Genomic DNA, 15,838 nt, shown 5'->3' with positions numbered 1-15,838 from the left:
AGCATCCCATTCATCTCCGAGCATCCTAACATATGTTTTACTTAGAATTTATTAAAAATCGACTAAGTCCGAGATGCCTCTAAGTAGGGATGCTGTATTAAGATGGGAGATGAAGAAGATCAAGATTCATCTCCATGCAGCATCCCATTCATCTCCCAGCATCCTCACATGTGAATTTCTTAGAGTTTAAGAAAAATCGACTAAGTCCGAGATGCCTTTAAGTAGGGATGCTGTATTGAGATGGGAGATGTAGGAGATCAAGATTCATCTCCATGCAGCATCCCATTCATCTCTCAGCATCCTAACATATGAATTTCTTAGAATTTATGAAAAATCGACTAAGTCCGAGATGCCTTTAAGTAGGGATGCTGTATTGAGATGAGAGATGAAGAAGATCAAGATTCATCTCCATGCAGCATCCCCTTCATCTCGCAGCATCCTAACATATGTTTTTCTTAGAATTTATGAAAAATAGACTTAGTCCGAGATGCCCTTAAGTAGGGATGCTGTATTAAGATTGGAGATGAAGAAGATCAAGATTCATCTCCATGCAGCATCCTGTTCATCTTACAGCATTATAACATGTGTTTTTCTTAGAATTTATGAAAAATCGACTAAGTCCGAGATGCCTTTAAGTAGGGATGCTGTATTGAGATGGGAGATGTAGGAGATCAAGATTCATCTCCATGCAGCATCCCATACATCTCGCAGCATCCTAACATATGAATTTCTAAGAATTTATGAAAAATCGACTAAGTCCGAGATGCCTTTAAGAAGGGATGCTGTATTGAGATGGGAGATGTAAAAGATCAAGATTCATCTCCATGCAGCATCCCATTCATCTCCCAGCATCCTAACATATGAATTTCTTAGAATTTATGAAAAATCGACTAAGTCCGAGATGCCTTTAAGTAGGGATGCTGTATTAAGATGGGAGATGAAGAAGATCAAGATTCATCTCCATGCAGCATCCCATTCATCTCGCAGCATCCTAACATATGAATTTCTATGAATTTATGAAAAATCGACTAAGTCCGAGATGCCTTTAAGTAGGGATGCTGTATTGAGATGGGAGATGTAGGAGATCAAGATTCATCTCCATGCAGCATCCCATTCATCTCGCAGCATCCTAACATGTGAATTTCTTAGAGTTTAGGAAAAATCGACTAAGTCCGAGATGCCTCTAAGTAGGGATGCTGTATTAAGATGGGAGATGAAGAAGATCAAGATTCATCTCCATGCAGCATCCCATTAATCTCGCAGCATCCTAACATATGTTTTTCTAAGAATTTATGAAAAATCGACTAAGTCCGAGATGCCTTTAAGTAGGGATGCTGTTTTAAGATGGGAGATGAAGAAGATCAAGATTCATCTCCATGCAGCATCCCATTCATCTCGCAGCATCCTAACATATGTTTTTCTTAGAATTTATGAAAAATCGACTAAGTCCGAGATGCCTTTAAGTAGGGATGCTGTTTTAAGATGGGAGATGAAGAAGATCAAGATTCATCTCCATGCAGCATCCCATTCATCTCCCAGCATCCTTACTTATGTTTTTCTTAGAATTTATGAAAAATCGACTAAGTCCGAGATGCCTTTAAGTAGGGATGCTGTATTGAGATGGGAGATTTAGGAGATCAAGATTCTTCTCCATGCAGCATCCCATTCATCTCGCAGCATCCTAACATATGTTTTTCTTAGAATTTATGAAAAATTGACTAAGTCCAAGATGCCTTTAAGTAGGGATGCTGTATTGAGATGGGAGATGTAGGAGATCAAGATTCATCTCCATGCAGCATCCCATTCATCTCGCAGCATCCTAACATATGAATTTCTAAGAATTTATGTAAAATCGACTAAGTCCGAGATGCCTTTAAGTAGGGATGCTGTATTAAGATGGGAGATTAAGAAGATCAAGATTCATCTCCATGCAGCATCCCATTCATCTCGCAGCATCCTAACATATGTTTTTCTTAGAATTTATGAAAAATCGACTAAGTCCGAGATGCCTTTAAGTAGGGAAGCTGTATTGAGATGGGAGATGAAGAAGATCAAGATTCATCTCCATGCAGCATCCCATTCATCTCGCAGCATCCTAACATATGAATTTCTTAGAATTTATGAAAAATCGACTAAGTCCGAGATGCCTTTAAGTAGGGATGCTGTATTGAGATGGGAGATGTAGGAGATCAAGATTTATCCCCATGCAGCATCCAATTCATCTCCCAGCATCCTAACATATGTTTTTCTTAGAATTTATGAAAAATCGACTAAGTCCGAGATGCCTTTAAGTAGGGATGCTGTATTAAGATGGGAGATGGAGAAGATCAAGATTCATCTCCATGCAGCATCCCATTCATCTCGCAGCATCCTAACATATGTTTTTCTTAGAAGTTATGAAAAATCGACTAAGTCCGAGATGCCTTTAAGTAGGGATGCTGTATTTAGATGGGAGATGAAGAAGATCAAGATTCATCTCCATGCAGCATCCCATTCATCTCGCAGCATCCGAACATATGTTTTTCTAAGAATTTATGCAAAATCGACTAAGTCTGAGATGCCTTTAAGTAGGGATGCTGTATTGAGATGGGAGATGAAGAAGATCAAAGTTCATCTCCATGCTGCATCCCATTAATCTCGCAGCATCCTAACATATGTTTTTCTTAGAATTTATGAAAAATCGACTAAGCCCGAGATGCCTTTAAGTAGGGATGCTGTATTAAGATGGGAGATGTAGAAGATCAAGATTCATCTCCATGCAGCATCCCATTCATCTCCCAGCATCCTAACATATGTTTTTCTCAGAATTTATGAAAAATCGACTAAGTCCGAGATACCTTTAAGAAGGGATGCTGTTTTAAGATGGGAGATGGAGAAGATCAAGATTCATCTCCATGCAGCATCCCATTCATCTCCCAGCATCGGAACATATGTTTTTCTTAGAATTTATGAAAAACCGACTAAGTCCGAGATGCCTTTAAGTAGGGATGCTGTACTGAGATTGGAGATGAAGAAGATCATGATTCATCTCCATGCAACATCCCATTCATCTCGCAGCATCCTAACATATGTTTTTCTTAGAATTTATGAAAAATCGACTAAGTCCGAGATGCCTTTAAGTAGGGATGCTGTATTAAGATGGGAGATGAAGAAGATCAAGATTCATCTCCATGCAGCATCCCAATCATCTTTCTGCATCCTAACATATGTTTTTTTTAGAATTTATGAAAAATCGACTAAGTCCGAGATGCCTTTAAGTAGGGATGCTGATTTAAGATGGGAGATGACGAAGATCAAGATTCATCTCCATGCAGCATCCCATTCATCTCGCAGCATCCTTACATATGAATTTCTTAGAATTTATGAAAAATCGACTAAGTCCGGGATGCCTTTAAGTAGGGATGCTGTATTGAGATGGGAGATGTAGGAGATCAAGATTCATCTCCATGCAGCATCCCATTCATCTCACAGCATCCTAACATATGTTTTTCTTAGAATTTATGAAAAATCGACTAAGTCCGAGACGGCTTTAAGTAGGGATGCTGTATTGAGATGGGAGATGTAGGAGATCAAGATTCATCTCCATGCAGCATCCCATTCATCTCGCAGCATCCTAACATATGAATTTCTTAGAATTTATGAAAAATCGACTAAGTCCGAGATGCCTTTAAGTAGGGATGCTGTATTGAGATGGGAGATGTAGGAGATCAAGATTCATCTCCATGCAGCATCCCATTCATCTCACAGCATTTTAACATATGTTTTTCTTAGAATTTATGAAAAATCGACTCAGTCCGAGATGCCTTTAAGTAGGGATGCTGTATTGAGATGGGAGATGTAGGAGATCAAGATTTATCCCCATGCAGCATCCCATTCATCTCGCAGCATCCTAACATATGAATTTCTATGAATTTATGAAAAATCGACTAAGCCCGAGATGGCTTTAAGTAGGGATGCTGTATTGAGATGGGAGATGTAGGAGATCAAGATTTATCTCCATGCAGCATCCCATTCATCTCGCAGCATCCTAACATATGTTTTTCTTAGAAGTTATGAAAAATCGACAAAGTCCGAGTTGCCTTTAAGTAGGGATGCTGTATTAAGATGGGAGATGAAGAAGATCAAGATTCATCTCCATGCAGCATCCCATTCATCTCGCAGCATCCTAACATATGAATTTCTATGAATTTATGAAAAATCGACTAAGTCCGAGATGCCTTTAAGTAGGGATGCTGTATTGAGATGGGAGATGAAGAAGATCAAGATTCATCTCCATGCAGCATCCCATTCATCTCGCAGCATCCTTACAGATGAATTTCTTAGAATTTATGAAAAATCGACTAAGCCCGAGATGCCTTTAAGTAGGGATGCTGTATTAAGATGGGAGATGTAGAAGATCAAGATTCATCTCCATGCAGCATCCCATTCATCTCCCAGCATCCTAACATATGTTTTTTTTAGAATTTATGAAAAATCGACTAAGTCCGAGATGCCTTTAAGTAGGGATGCTGATTTAAGATGGGAGATGACGAAGATCAAGATTCATCTCCATGCAGCATCCCATTCATCTCGCAGCATCCTTACATATGAATTTCTTAGAATTTATGAAAAATCGACTAAGTCCGGGATGCCTTTAAGTAGGGATGCTGTATTGAGATGGGAGATGTAGGAGATCAAGATTCATCTCCATGCAGCATCCCATTCATCTCACAGCATCCTAACATATGTTTTTCTTAGAATTTATGAAAAATCGACTAAGTCCGAGACGGCTTTAAGTAGGGATGCTGTATTGAGATGGGAGATGTAGGAGATCAAGATTCATCTCCATGCAGCATCCCATTCATCTCGCAGCATCCTAACATATGAATTTCTTAGAATTTATGAAAAATCGACTAAGTCCGAGATGCCTTTAAGTAGGGATGCTGTATTGAGATGGGAGATGTAGGAGATCAAGATTCATCTCCATGCAGCATCCCATTCATCTCACAGCATTTTAACATATGTTTTTCTTAGAATTTATGAAAAATCGACTCAGTCCGAGATGCCTTTAAGTAGGGATGCTGTATTGAGATGGGAGATGTAGGAGATCAAGATTTATCCCCATGCAGCATCCCATTCATCTCGCAGCATCCTAACATATGAATTTCTATGAATTTATGAAAAATCGACTAAGCCCGAGATGGCTTTAAGTAGGGATGCTGTATTGAGATGGGAGATGTAGGAGATCAAGATTTATCTCCATGCAGCATCCCATTCATCTCGCAGCATCCTGACATATGTTTTTCTTAGAAGTTATGAAAAATCGACAAAGTCCGAGTTGCCTTTAAGTAGGGATGCTGTATTAAGATGGGAGATGAAGAAGATCAAGATTCATCTCCATGCAGCATCCCATTCATCTCGCAGCATCCTAACATATGAATTTCTATGAATTTATGAAAAATCGACTAAGTCCGAGATGCCTTTAAGTAGGGATGCTGTATTGAGATGGGAGATGTAGGAGATCAAGATTCATCTCCATGCAGCATCCCATTCATCTCGCAGCATCCTAACATATGAATTTCTATGAATTTATGAAAAATCGACTAAGTCCGAGATGCCTTTAAGTAGAGATGCTGTATTAAGAAGGAAGATTGAGAAGATCAAGATACATCTCCATGCAGCATCCCATTCATCTCACAGCATCCTAACATATGTTTTTCTTAGAATTTATGAAAAATCGACTAAGTCAGAGATGCCTTTAAGTAGGGATGCTGTATTGAGATTGGAGATGTAGGAGATCAAGATTCATCTCCATGCAGCATCCCATTCATCTCGCAGCATCCTAACATATGTTGTTCTTAGAATTTATGAAAAATAGACTAAGTCCGAGATGCCTTCAAGTAGGGATGCTGTATTAAGATGGGAGATGTAGAAGATCAAGATTCATCTCCATGCAGCATCCCATTCATCTCCCAGCATCCTAGCATATGTTTTTCTTAGAATTTATGAAAAATCGACAAAGTCCGAGATGCCTTCAAGTAGGGATGCTGTATTAAGATGGGAGATGTAAAAGATCAAGATTCATCTCCATGCAGCATCTTATTAATCTCCCAGCATTAAAACATATGTTTTTCTTAGAATTTATGAAAAATCAACTTAGTCCGAGATGCCTTTAAGTTGGGATGCTGTATTAAGATGGGAGATGAAGAAGATCAAGATTCATCTCCATGCAGCATCCCATTCATCTCGCAGCATCCTAACATATGTTTTTTTAAGAATTTATGAAAAATCGACTAAGTCCGAGTTGCCTTTAAGTAGGGATGCTGTATTAAGATGGGAGATGAAGAAGATCAACGTTCATCTCCATGCAGCATCCCATTCATCTCGCAGCATCCTAACATATGAATTTCTATGAATTTATGAAAAATCGACTAAGTCCGAGATGCCTTTAAGTAGGGATGCTGTATTGAGATGGGAGATGTAGGAGATCAAGATTCATCTCCATGCAGCATCCCATTCATCTCGCAGCATCCTAACATATGAATTTCTATGAATTTATGAAAAATCGACTAAGTCCGAGATGCCTTTAAGTAGGGATGCTGTATTAAGAAGGAAGATTGAGAAGATCAAGATACATCTCCATGCAGCATCCCATTCATCTCACAGCATCCTAACATATGTTTTTCTTAGAATTTATGAAAAATCGACTAAGTCAGAGATGCCTTTAAGTAGGGATGCTGTATTGAGATTGGAGATGTAGGAGATCAAGATTCATCTCCATGCAGCATCCCATTCATCTCGCAGCATCCTAACATATGAATTTCTTAGAATTTATGAAAAATCGACTAAGTCCGAGATGCCTTTAAGTAGGGATGCTGTATTAAGATGGGAGATGAAGAAGATCAAGATTCATCTCCATGCAGCATCCCATTCATCTCCCAGCATCCTAACATATGAATTTCTTAGAATTTATGAAAAATCGACTAAGTCCGCGATGCCTTTAAGTAGGGATGCTGTATTAAGATGGGAGATGGAGAAGATCAAGATTCATCTCCATGCAGCATCTCATTCATCACGCAGCATCCTAATATAAGTTTTTCTTAGAATTTATGAAAAATCGACTAAGTCCGAGATGCCTTTAAGTAGGGATGGTGTATTCAGATGGGAGATGAAGAAGATTAAGATTCATCTCCATGCAGCATCTCATTCATCTCGCAGCATCCTAACATATGTTTTTCTTAGAATTTATGAAAAATCGACTAAGTCCGAGATGCCTTTAAGAAAGGATGCAGTATTCAGATGGGAGATGAAGAAGATCAAGATTCATCTCCATGCAGCATCCCATTCATCTCGCAGCATCCTAGCATATGAATTTTTTAGAATTTATGAAAAATCGACTAAGTCCGAGATGCCTTTAAGTAGGGATGCTGTATTAAGATGGGAGATGAAAAAAGATCAAGATTCATCTCCATGCAGCATCCCATTCATCTCGCAGCATCCTAACATATGTTTTTCTTAGAATTTATGAAAAATTGACTAAGTCCAAGATGCCTTTAAGTAGGGATGCTGTATTGAGATGGGAGATGTAGGAGATCAAGATTCATCTCCATGCAGCATCCCATTCATCTCGCAGCATCCTAACATATGAATTTCTAAGAATTTATGTAAAATCGACTAAGTCCGAGATGCCTTTAAGTAGGGATGCTGTATTAAGATGGGAGATTAAGAAGATCAAGATTCATCTCCATGCAGCATCCCATTCATCTCGCAGCATCCTAACATATGAATTTCTTAGAATTTATGAAAAATCGACTAAGTCCGAGATGCCTTTAAGTAGGGAAGCTGTATTGAGATGGGAGATGAAGAAGATCAAGATTCATCTCCATGCAGCATCCCATTCATCTCGCAGCATCCTAACATATGAATTTCTTAGAATTTATGAAAAATCGACTAAGTCCGAGATGCCTTTAAGTAGGGATGCTGTATTAAGATAGGAGATGAACAAGATCAAGATTCATCTCCATGCAGCATCCCATTCATCTCGCAGCATCCTAACATATGTTTTTCTTAGAATTTATGAAAAATCGACTAAGTCCGAGATGCCTTTAAGTAGGGATGCTGTATTGAGATGGGAGATGAAGAAGATCAAGATTCATCTCCGTGCAGCATCCCATTCATCTCGCAGCATCCTAACATATGTTTTTCTTAGAATTTATGAAAAACCGACTAAGTCCGAGATGCCTTTAAGTAGGGATGCTGTATTAAGATGGGAGATGAAGAAGATCAAGATTCATCTCCGTGCAGCATCCCATTCATCTCGCAGCATCCTAACATATGTTTTTCTTAGAATTTATGAAAAACCGACTAAGTCCGAGATGCCTTTAAGTAGGGATGCTGTATTAAGATGGGAGATGAAGAAGATCAAGATTCATCTCCATGCAGCATCCTATTCATCTCGCAGCATCCTAACATATGAATTTCTTAGAATTTATGAAAAATCGACTAAGTCCGAGATGGCTTTAAGTAGGGATGCTGTATTGAGATGGGAGATGTAGGAGATCAAGGTTCATCTCCATGCAGCATCCCATTCATCTCCCAGCATCCTAACATATGAATTTCTGAGACTTTATGAAAAATCGACTAAGTCCGAGATGCCTTTAAGTAGGGATGCTGTATTGAGATGGGAGATGTAGGAGATCAATATTCATCTCAATGCAGCATCCCTTTCATCTCGCAGCATCCTAACATATGTTTTTCTTAGAATTTATGAAAAATTGACTAAGTCCGAGATGCCTTTAAGTAGGGATGCTGTATTAAGATGGGAGATGAAGAAGATCAAGATTCATCTCCATGCAGCATCCTGTTTATCTCGCAGCATCCTAACATATGTTTTTCTTAGAATTTATGAAAAATCGACTAAGTCCGAGATGCCCTTAAGTAGGGATGCTGTATTAAGATGGGAGATGCAGAAGATCAAGATTCATCTCCATGCAGCATCCCATTCATCTCGCAGCATCCTAACATATGTTTTTCTTAGAATTTATGAAAAATCGACAAAGTCCAAGATGCCTTTAAGTAGGGATGCTGTATTAAGATGGGAGATGAAGAAGATCAAGATTCATCTCCATGCAGCATCCCATTCATCTCGCAGCATCCTAACATATGTTTTTCTTAGAATTTATGAAAAATCGACTAAGTCCGAGATGCCTTTAAGTAGGGAGGCTGTATTAAGATGGGAGATGAAGAAGATCAAGATTCATCTCCATGCAGCATCCCATTCATCTCGCAGCATCCTAAAACATGTTTTTCTTAGAATTTATGAAAAATCGACTAAGTCCGAGATGCCTTTAAGTAGGGATGCTGTATTTATATGGGAGATGAAGAAGATCAAGATTCATCTCCATGCAGCATCCCATTCATCTCGCAGCATCCTAACATATGTTTTTCTTAGAACTTATGAAAAATCGACTAAGTCCGAGATGCCTTTAAGCAGGGATGCTGTTTTGAGACTGGAGATGAAGAAGATCAAGATTCATCTCCATGCAGCATCCCATTCATCTCGCAGCATCCTAACATATGTTTTTCTTAGAATTTATGAAAAATCGACTAAGTCCGAGATGCCTTTAAGTAGGGATGCTGTATTAAGATGGGAGATGAAGAAGATCAAGATTCATCTCCATGCAGCATCCCATTCATCTTGCAGCATCCTAACATATGTTTTTCTTAGAATTTATGAAAAATCGACTAAGTCCGAGATGCCTTTAAGTAGGGATGCTGTATTGAGATGGGAGATGAAGAAGATCAAGATTCATCTCCGTGCAGCATCCCATTCATCTCGCAGCATCCTAACATATGTTTTTCTTAGAATTTATGAAAAACCGACTAAGTCCGAGATGCCTTTAAGTAGGGATGCTGTATTAAGATGGGAGATGAAGAAGATCAAGATTCATCTCCATGCAGCATCCCATTCATCTCCCAGCATCCTAAAATATGTTTTTCTTAGAATTTATGGAAAATCGACTAAGTCCGAGATGCCTTTAAGTAGGGATGCTGTATTAAGATGGGAGATGAAGAAGATCAAGATTCATCTCCATGCAGCATCCTATTCATCTCGCAGCATCCTAACATATGAATTTCTTAGAATTTATGAAAAATCGACTAAGTCCGAGATGCCTTTAAGTAGGGATGCTGTATTAAGATGGGAGATGAAGAAGATCAAGATTCATCTCCATGCAGCATCCCATTCATCTCGCAGCATCCTAACATATGTTTTTCTTAGAATTTATGAAAAATCGACTAAGTCCGAGATGCCTTTAAGTAGGGAGGCTGTATTAAGATGGGAGATGAAGAAGATCAAGATTCATCTCCATGCAGCATCCCATTCATCTCGCAGCATCCTAAAACATGTTTTTCTTAGAATTTATGAAAAATCGACTAAGTCCGAGATGCCTTTAAGTAGGGATGCTGTATTAAGATGGGAGATGAAGAAGATCAAGATTCATCTCCATGCAGCACCCCATTCATCTCCCAGCATTCTAACATATGTTTTTCTTAAAAGTTATGAAAAATCGACTAAGTCCGAGATGCCTTACAGTAGGGATGCTGTATTAAGATGGGAGATGAAGAAGATCAAGATTTATCTCCATGCAGCATCCCATTCATCTCGCAGCATCCTAACATATGTTTTTCTTAGAATTTATAAAAAATCGACTAAGTCCGAGATGCCTTTAAGTAGGGATGCTGTATTAAGATGGGAGATGAAGGAGATCAAGATTCATCTCCATGTAGCATCCCATTCATCTCGCAGCATCCTAACATATGTTTTTCTTAGACTTTATGAAAAATCGACTAAGTCCGAGATGCCTTTAAGTAAGGATGCTGTATTAAGATGGGAGATGAAGAAGATCAAGATTTATCTCCATGCAGCATCCCATTCATCTCGCAGCATCGTAACATATGTTTTTCTTAGAATTTATAAAAAATCGACTAAGTCCGAGATGCCTTTAAGTAGGGATGCTGTATTAAGATGGGAGATGAAGAAGATCAAGATTCATCTCCATGCAGCATCCCAATCATCTTTCTGCATCCTAACATATGTTTTTTTTAGAATTTATGAAAAATCGACTAAGTCCGAGATGCCTTTAAGTAGGGATGCTGATTTAAGATGGGAGATGACGAAGATCAAGATTCATCTCCATGCAGCATCCCATTCATCTCGCAGCATCCTAACATTTGAATTTCTTAGAATTTATGAAAAATCCACTAAGTCCAAGATGCCTCTAAGTAGGGATGCTGTATTAAGATGGGAGATGAAGAAGATCAAGATTCATCTCCATGCAGCATCCCATTTATCTCCCAGCATCCTAACATATGTTTTTCTTAGAATTTATAAAAAATCGACTAAGTCCGAGATGCCTTTAAGTAGGGATGCTGTATTAAGATGGGAGATGAAGAAGATCAAGATTCATCTCCATGCAGCATCCCAATCATCTTTCTGCATCCTAACATATGTTTTTTTTAGAATTTATGAAAAATCGACTAAGTCCGAGATGCCTTTAAGTAGGGATGCTGATTTAAGATGGGAGATGACGAAGATCAAGATTCATCTCCATGCAGCATCCCATTCATCTCGCAGCATCCTAACATTTGAATTTCTTAGAATTTATGAAAAATCCACTAAGTCCAAGATGCCTTTAAGTAGGGATGCTGTATTAAGATGGGAGATGAAGAAGATCAAGATTCATCTCCATGCAGCATCCCATTCATCTCCCAGCATCCTAACATATGTTTTTCTTAGAATTTATGAAAAATCGACTAAGTCCGAGATGCCTTTAACCCACCCGCAGTGGTGATGACTTCAGTATGGCTAAGAGAAAAACTTTTGAATGGGAAAAACTCTAAGTCCGAACCTCCGGGTTGAGACTTCCGCGTCGGAGGTGGGCGCACCTCCTATCCGAAAGATGGTGAATCAGGGGTGTTCGATCAGCAATGGTCGGATGCCCCGTCGTAGTCCAACTATGACAATCCAAGTCAAGACCTCCGGGTTGAGACTTCCGCGTCCGGAGGTACGCGTACCGCCTACCCGAAAGATGGTGAATCAGGGGTGTTCGATCAGCAATGGTCGGATGCCCCGTCGTAGTCCAACTATGACAATCAAAGTCAAGACCTCCGGGTTGAGACTTCCGCGTCCGGAGGTACGCGTACCGCCTACCCGAAAGATGGTGTGCTTCTGGGGTATTCGATGAGTCGGATACCCCGTCGTAGTCCAACTATGACAATACAAAGTCAAGACCTCCGGGTTGAGACTTCCGCGTCCGGAGGTACGCGTACCGCCTACCCGAAAGATGGTGTGCTTCTGGGGTATTCGATGAGTCGGATACCCCGTCGTAGTCCAACTATGACAATCAAAGTCAAGACCTCCGGGTTGAGACTTTCTAAGAGTACAAGCATAAAGGAACACGGACCAAGCCGTACCGAGAGAATCGGTACTAGAGCCCTTGTGGTTCTACATTGAGAGAGCCCTCGTGGTTCTCATTAGGGGCTTTATGCAGGAAGTACTCAATACTGTGGTGTGAAGTATAAAGTATAGAGTCCTCCACTGGTCCACGCTGCTCCGGCGGTCCTGGGTAAGATAGTTCATTCTAGCTTGCCCTATGTGGAAGAGGACTCAATACCCTACCTGTTGAGCTTGAAACAAAGTCATCACTTGGGCATGCTCATATTGCCATACAATATTCCATTATCTACTAATGAGCATGCAGCTATATGATTATAACCTGTAAACGATTACCCCGCCGTAGTTCAGCGCTTCAACCAAGTGATGACTTCAGTATGGCTAGTGTGTGAAGTATAAAGTATAGTCCTCCCCTGGTCCACACTGCTTCGGCGGTCCTGGGTAAGATAGTTAGTTCTAGCTTGCCCTATGGTGGAAGAGGACACCATACTTAATACTGTGGTGTAATGAACAAAGTATAGTCCTCCACTGGTCCACGCTGCTTTGCAGTCCTGGGTAAGATAGTTAATTCTAGCTTGCCCTATGTGGAAGAGGGCATACAAGACAAAGTATAGTTCTCCCCTGGTCCACGCTGCTTCGGCAGTCCTGGGTAAGATAGTTAATTCTAGCTTGCCCTATGTGGAAGAGAGCATACATGAACCAAGAACGAAGGTTATGATCGAGGAATGATTCGACAACTAACCGATGGTATGAAATGTGAAGAATTCAAGCAAGCACACAATCATGTCATCACTTGGGCATGCTCGATAGCCAACCTCATGACATTAACCTAGTAGAGCATGCGAAAACCAATATATATGTAAACGATGCCCCTCCCTAGTTCAGCGCTTCAACCAAGTGATGACTTCAGAATGGCTAAATCAAATCGGTTCAAAACATACCATCGGTACCCTATTGAAACACACAAGTCGATATCAAACCTCTTAATTGTGTAGTCCTCCACTGGTCCACGCCGCTTCGGCGGTCCTGGGTAAGATAGTTCATTCTAGCTTGCCCTATGTGGAAGAGGGCACATTACTCAATACTGTGGTGTTATGAACAAAGTATAGTCCTCCACTGGTCCACGCTGCTTCGGCGGTCCTGGGTAAGATAGTTAATTCTAGCTTGCCCTATGTGGAAGAGGGCATACAAGACAAAGTATAGTTCTCCCCTGGTCCACGCTGCTTCGGCGGTCCTGGGTAAGATAGTTAATTCTAGCTTGCCCTATGTGGAAGAGAGCATACATGAACCAAGAACGAAGGTTATGATCGAGGAATGATTCGACAACTAACCGATGGTATGAAATGTGAAGAATTCAAGCAAGCACACAATCAAGTCATCACTTGGGCATGCTCGATAGCCAACCCTATGACATTAACCTAGTAGAGCATGCGAAAACCAATATATATGTAAACGATGCCCCTCCCTAGTTCAGCGCTTCAACCAAGTGATGACTTCAGAATGGCTAAATCAAATCGGTTCAAAACATACCATCGGTACCCTATTGAAACACACAAGTCGATATCAAACCTCATGATTGTGTAGTCCTCCACTGGTCCACACTGCTCCGGCGGTCCTGGGTAAGATAGTTCATTCTAGCTTGCCCTATGTGGAAGAGGGCACATTACTCAATACTGTGGTGTTATGAACAAAGTATAGTCCTCCACTGGTCCACGCTGCTTCGGCGGTCCTGGGTAAGATAGTTAGTTCTAGCTTGCCCTATGTGGAAGAGGGCATACAAGACAAAGTATAGTTCTCCCCTGGTCCACGCTGCTTCGGCGGTCCTGGGTAAGATAGTTAATTCTAGCTTGCCCTATGTGGAAGAGAGCATACATGAACCAAGAACGAAGGTTATGATCGAGGAATGATTCGACAACTAACCGATGGTATGAAATGTGAAGAATTCAAGCAAGCACACAATCAAGTCATCACTTGGGCATGCTCGATAGCCAACCTCATGACATTAACCTAGTAGAGCATGCGAAAACCAATATATATGTAAACGATGCCCCTCCCTAGTTCAGCGCTTCAACCAAGTGATGACTTCAGAATGGCTAAATCAAATCGGTTCAAACCATACCATCGGTATCCTATTGAAACACACAAGTCGATATCAAACCTCATGATTGTGTAGTCCTCCACTGGTCCACGCCGCTTCGGCCGTCCTGGGTAAAATGGAACATTCCAGCTTGCCCTATGTGGAAGAGGGCACATTACTCAATACTGTGGTGTGAAGTATAAAGTTCAGTTCTCCCCTGGTCCACGCTGCTTCGGCGGTCCTGGGTAAGATAGTTCATTCTAGCTTGCCCTATGTGGAAGAGGACACTTCATACTTCGTCTCTAAGCGGCGGCTTGACTCCTCCCTACGGGGAACGGGTTTACGCGCACAGCGGCGGCTTACGCACTATGGCAGTCATGGATGCCTTACGTTTCTATGAAAAGTGTGTTCCTCCCCTGGTCCACGCTGCTTCGGCAGTCCTGGGTAAGATAGTTAGTTCTAGCTTGCCCTATGTGGAAGAGGACACGTAGACTTACTGTGGTGTGAAGTATAAAGTTCAGTTCTCCCCTGGTCCACGCCGCTTCGGCCGTCCTGGGTAAAATGGATTCATCCAGCTTGCCCTATGTGGAATGAGGACACTTTATGCTTCGTCTCTAAGCGGCGGCTTGCTCCTCCCTACGGGGAACGGGTATACGCGCACAGCGGCGGCTTACGTTATGGCAGTCATGGATGCCTTACGTTTCCATGAAAAGTGTGTTCCTCCCCTGGTCCACGCTGCTTCGGCAGTCCTGGGTAAGATAGTTAGTTCTAGCTTGCCCTATGTGGAAGAGGACACGTAGACTTACTGTGGTGTGAAGTATAAGGTTCAGTTCTCCCCTGGTCCACGCCGCTTCGGCCGTCCTGGGTAAAATGGATTCATCCAGCTTGCCCTATGTGGAATGAGGACACTTTATGCTTCGTCTCTAAGCGGCGGCTTGCTCCTCCCTACGGGGAACGGGTATACGCGCACAGCGGCGGCTTACGCAAGTTAGTCACCCTCGGCAGTGGATCACTCGGCTCATGGATCGATGAAGACCGCAGCTAACTGCGCGTCATAATGTGAACTGCAGGACACATGAACATTGATAAGTTGAACGCATATTGCACGTCGTGGGAACCTACCATGATGTACAGATGACTGAGCGCTTATATTTGAGAAATGTATCGCATACATTTAACTACGCCGTGACACCCGTCACGAGACGTGCACCATGATGTTAACTAGGGTCGCGACGACCCGCTAGCATTAAAGAACCCGTGGTTTACAATATACTGGCATTGGAATTCGAAGTATTTAGAGCGTCCGTGTTCCCGCGTGAGGCGGAAGT

General features: G+C 41.2%; 1 non-coding gene across 1 annotated transcript; it reads left to right on the top strand.

Annotated features, from left to right (window-relative positions):
• The first annotated feature begins 15,503 nt into the window (after positions 1-15,503).
• Positions 15,504-15,658, top strand: LOC131292753 (5.8S ribosomal RNA). Its single transcript, XR_009190357.1, has one exon. It is a non-coding gene; the product is annotated as a 5.8S ribosomal RNA (ribosomal RNA).
• The last annotated feature ends 180 nt before the right edge of the window (positions 15,659-15,838 follow it).

Source organism: Anopheles ziemanni (genome assembly GCF_943734765.1).
Source record: "Anopheles ziemanni chromosome X unlocalized genomic scaffold, idAnoZiCoDA_A2_x.2 X_unloc_97, whole genome shotgun sequence".
NCBI lineage: Eukaryota > Metazoa > Arthropoda > Insecta > Diptera > Culicidae > Anopheles > Anopheles ziemanni.
The sequence above is the reverse complement of the archived record's forward strand: the minus strand, read 5'-3'. Positions and strand labels throughout refer to the sequence as shown.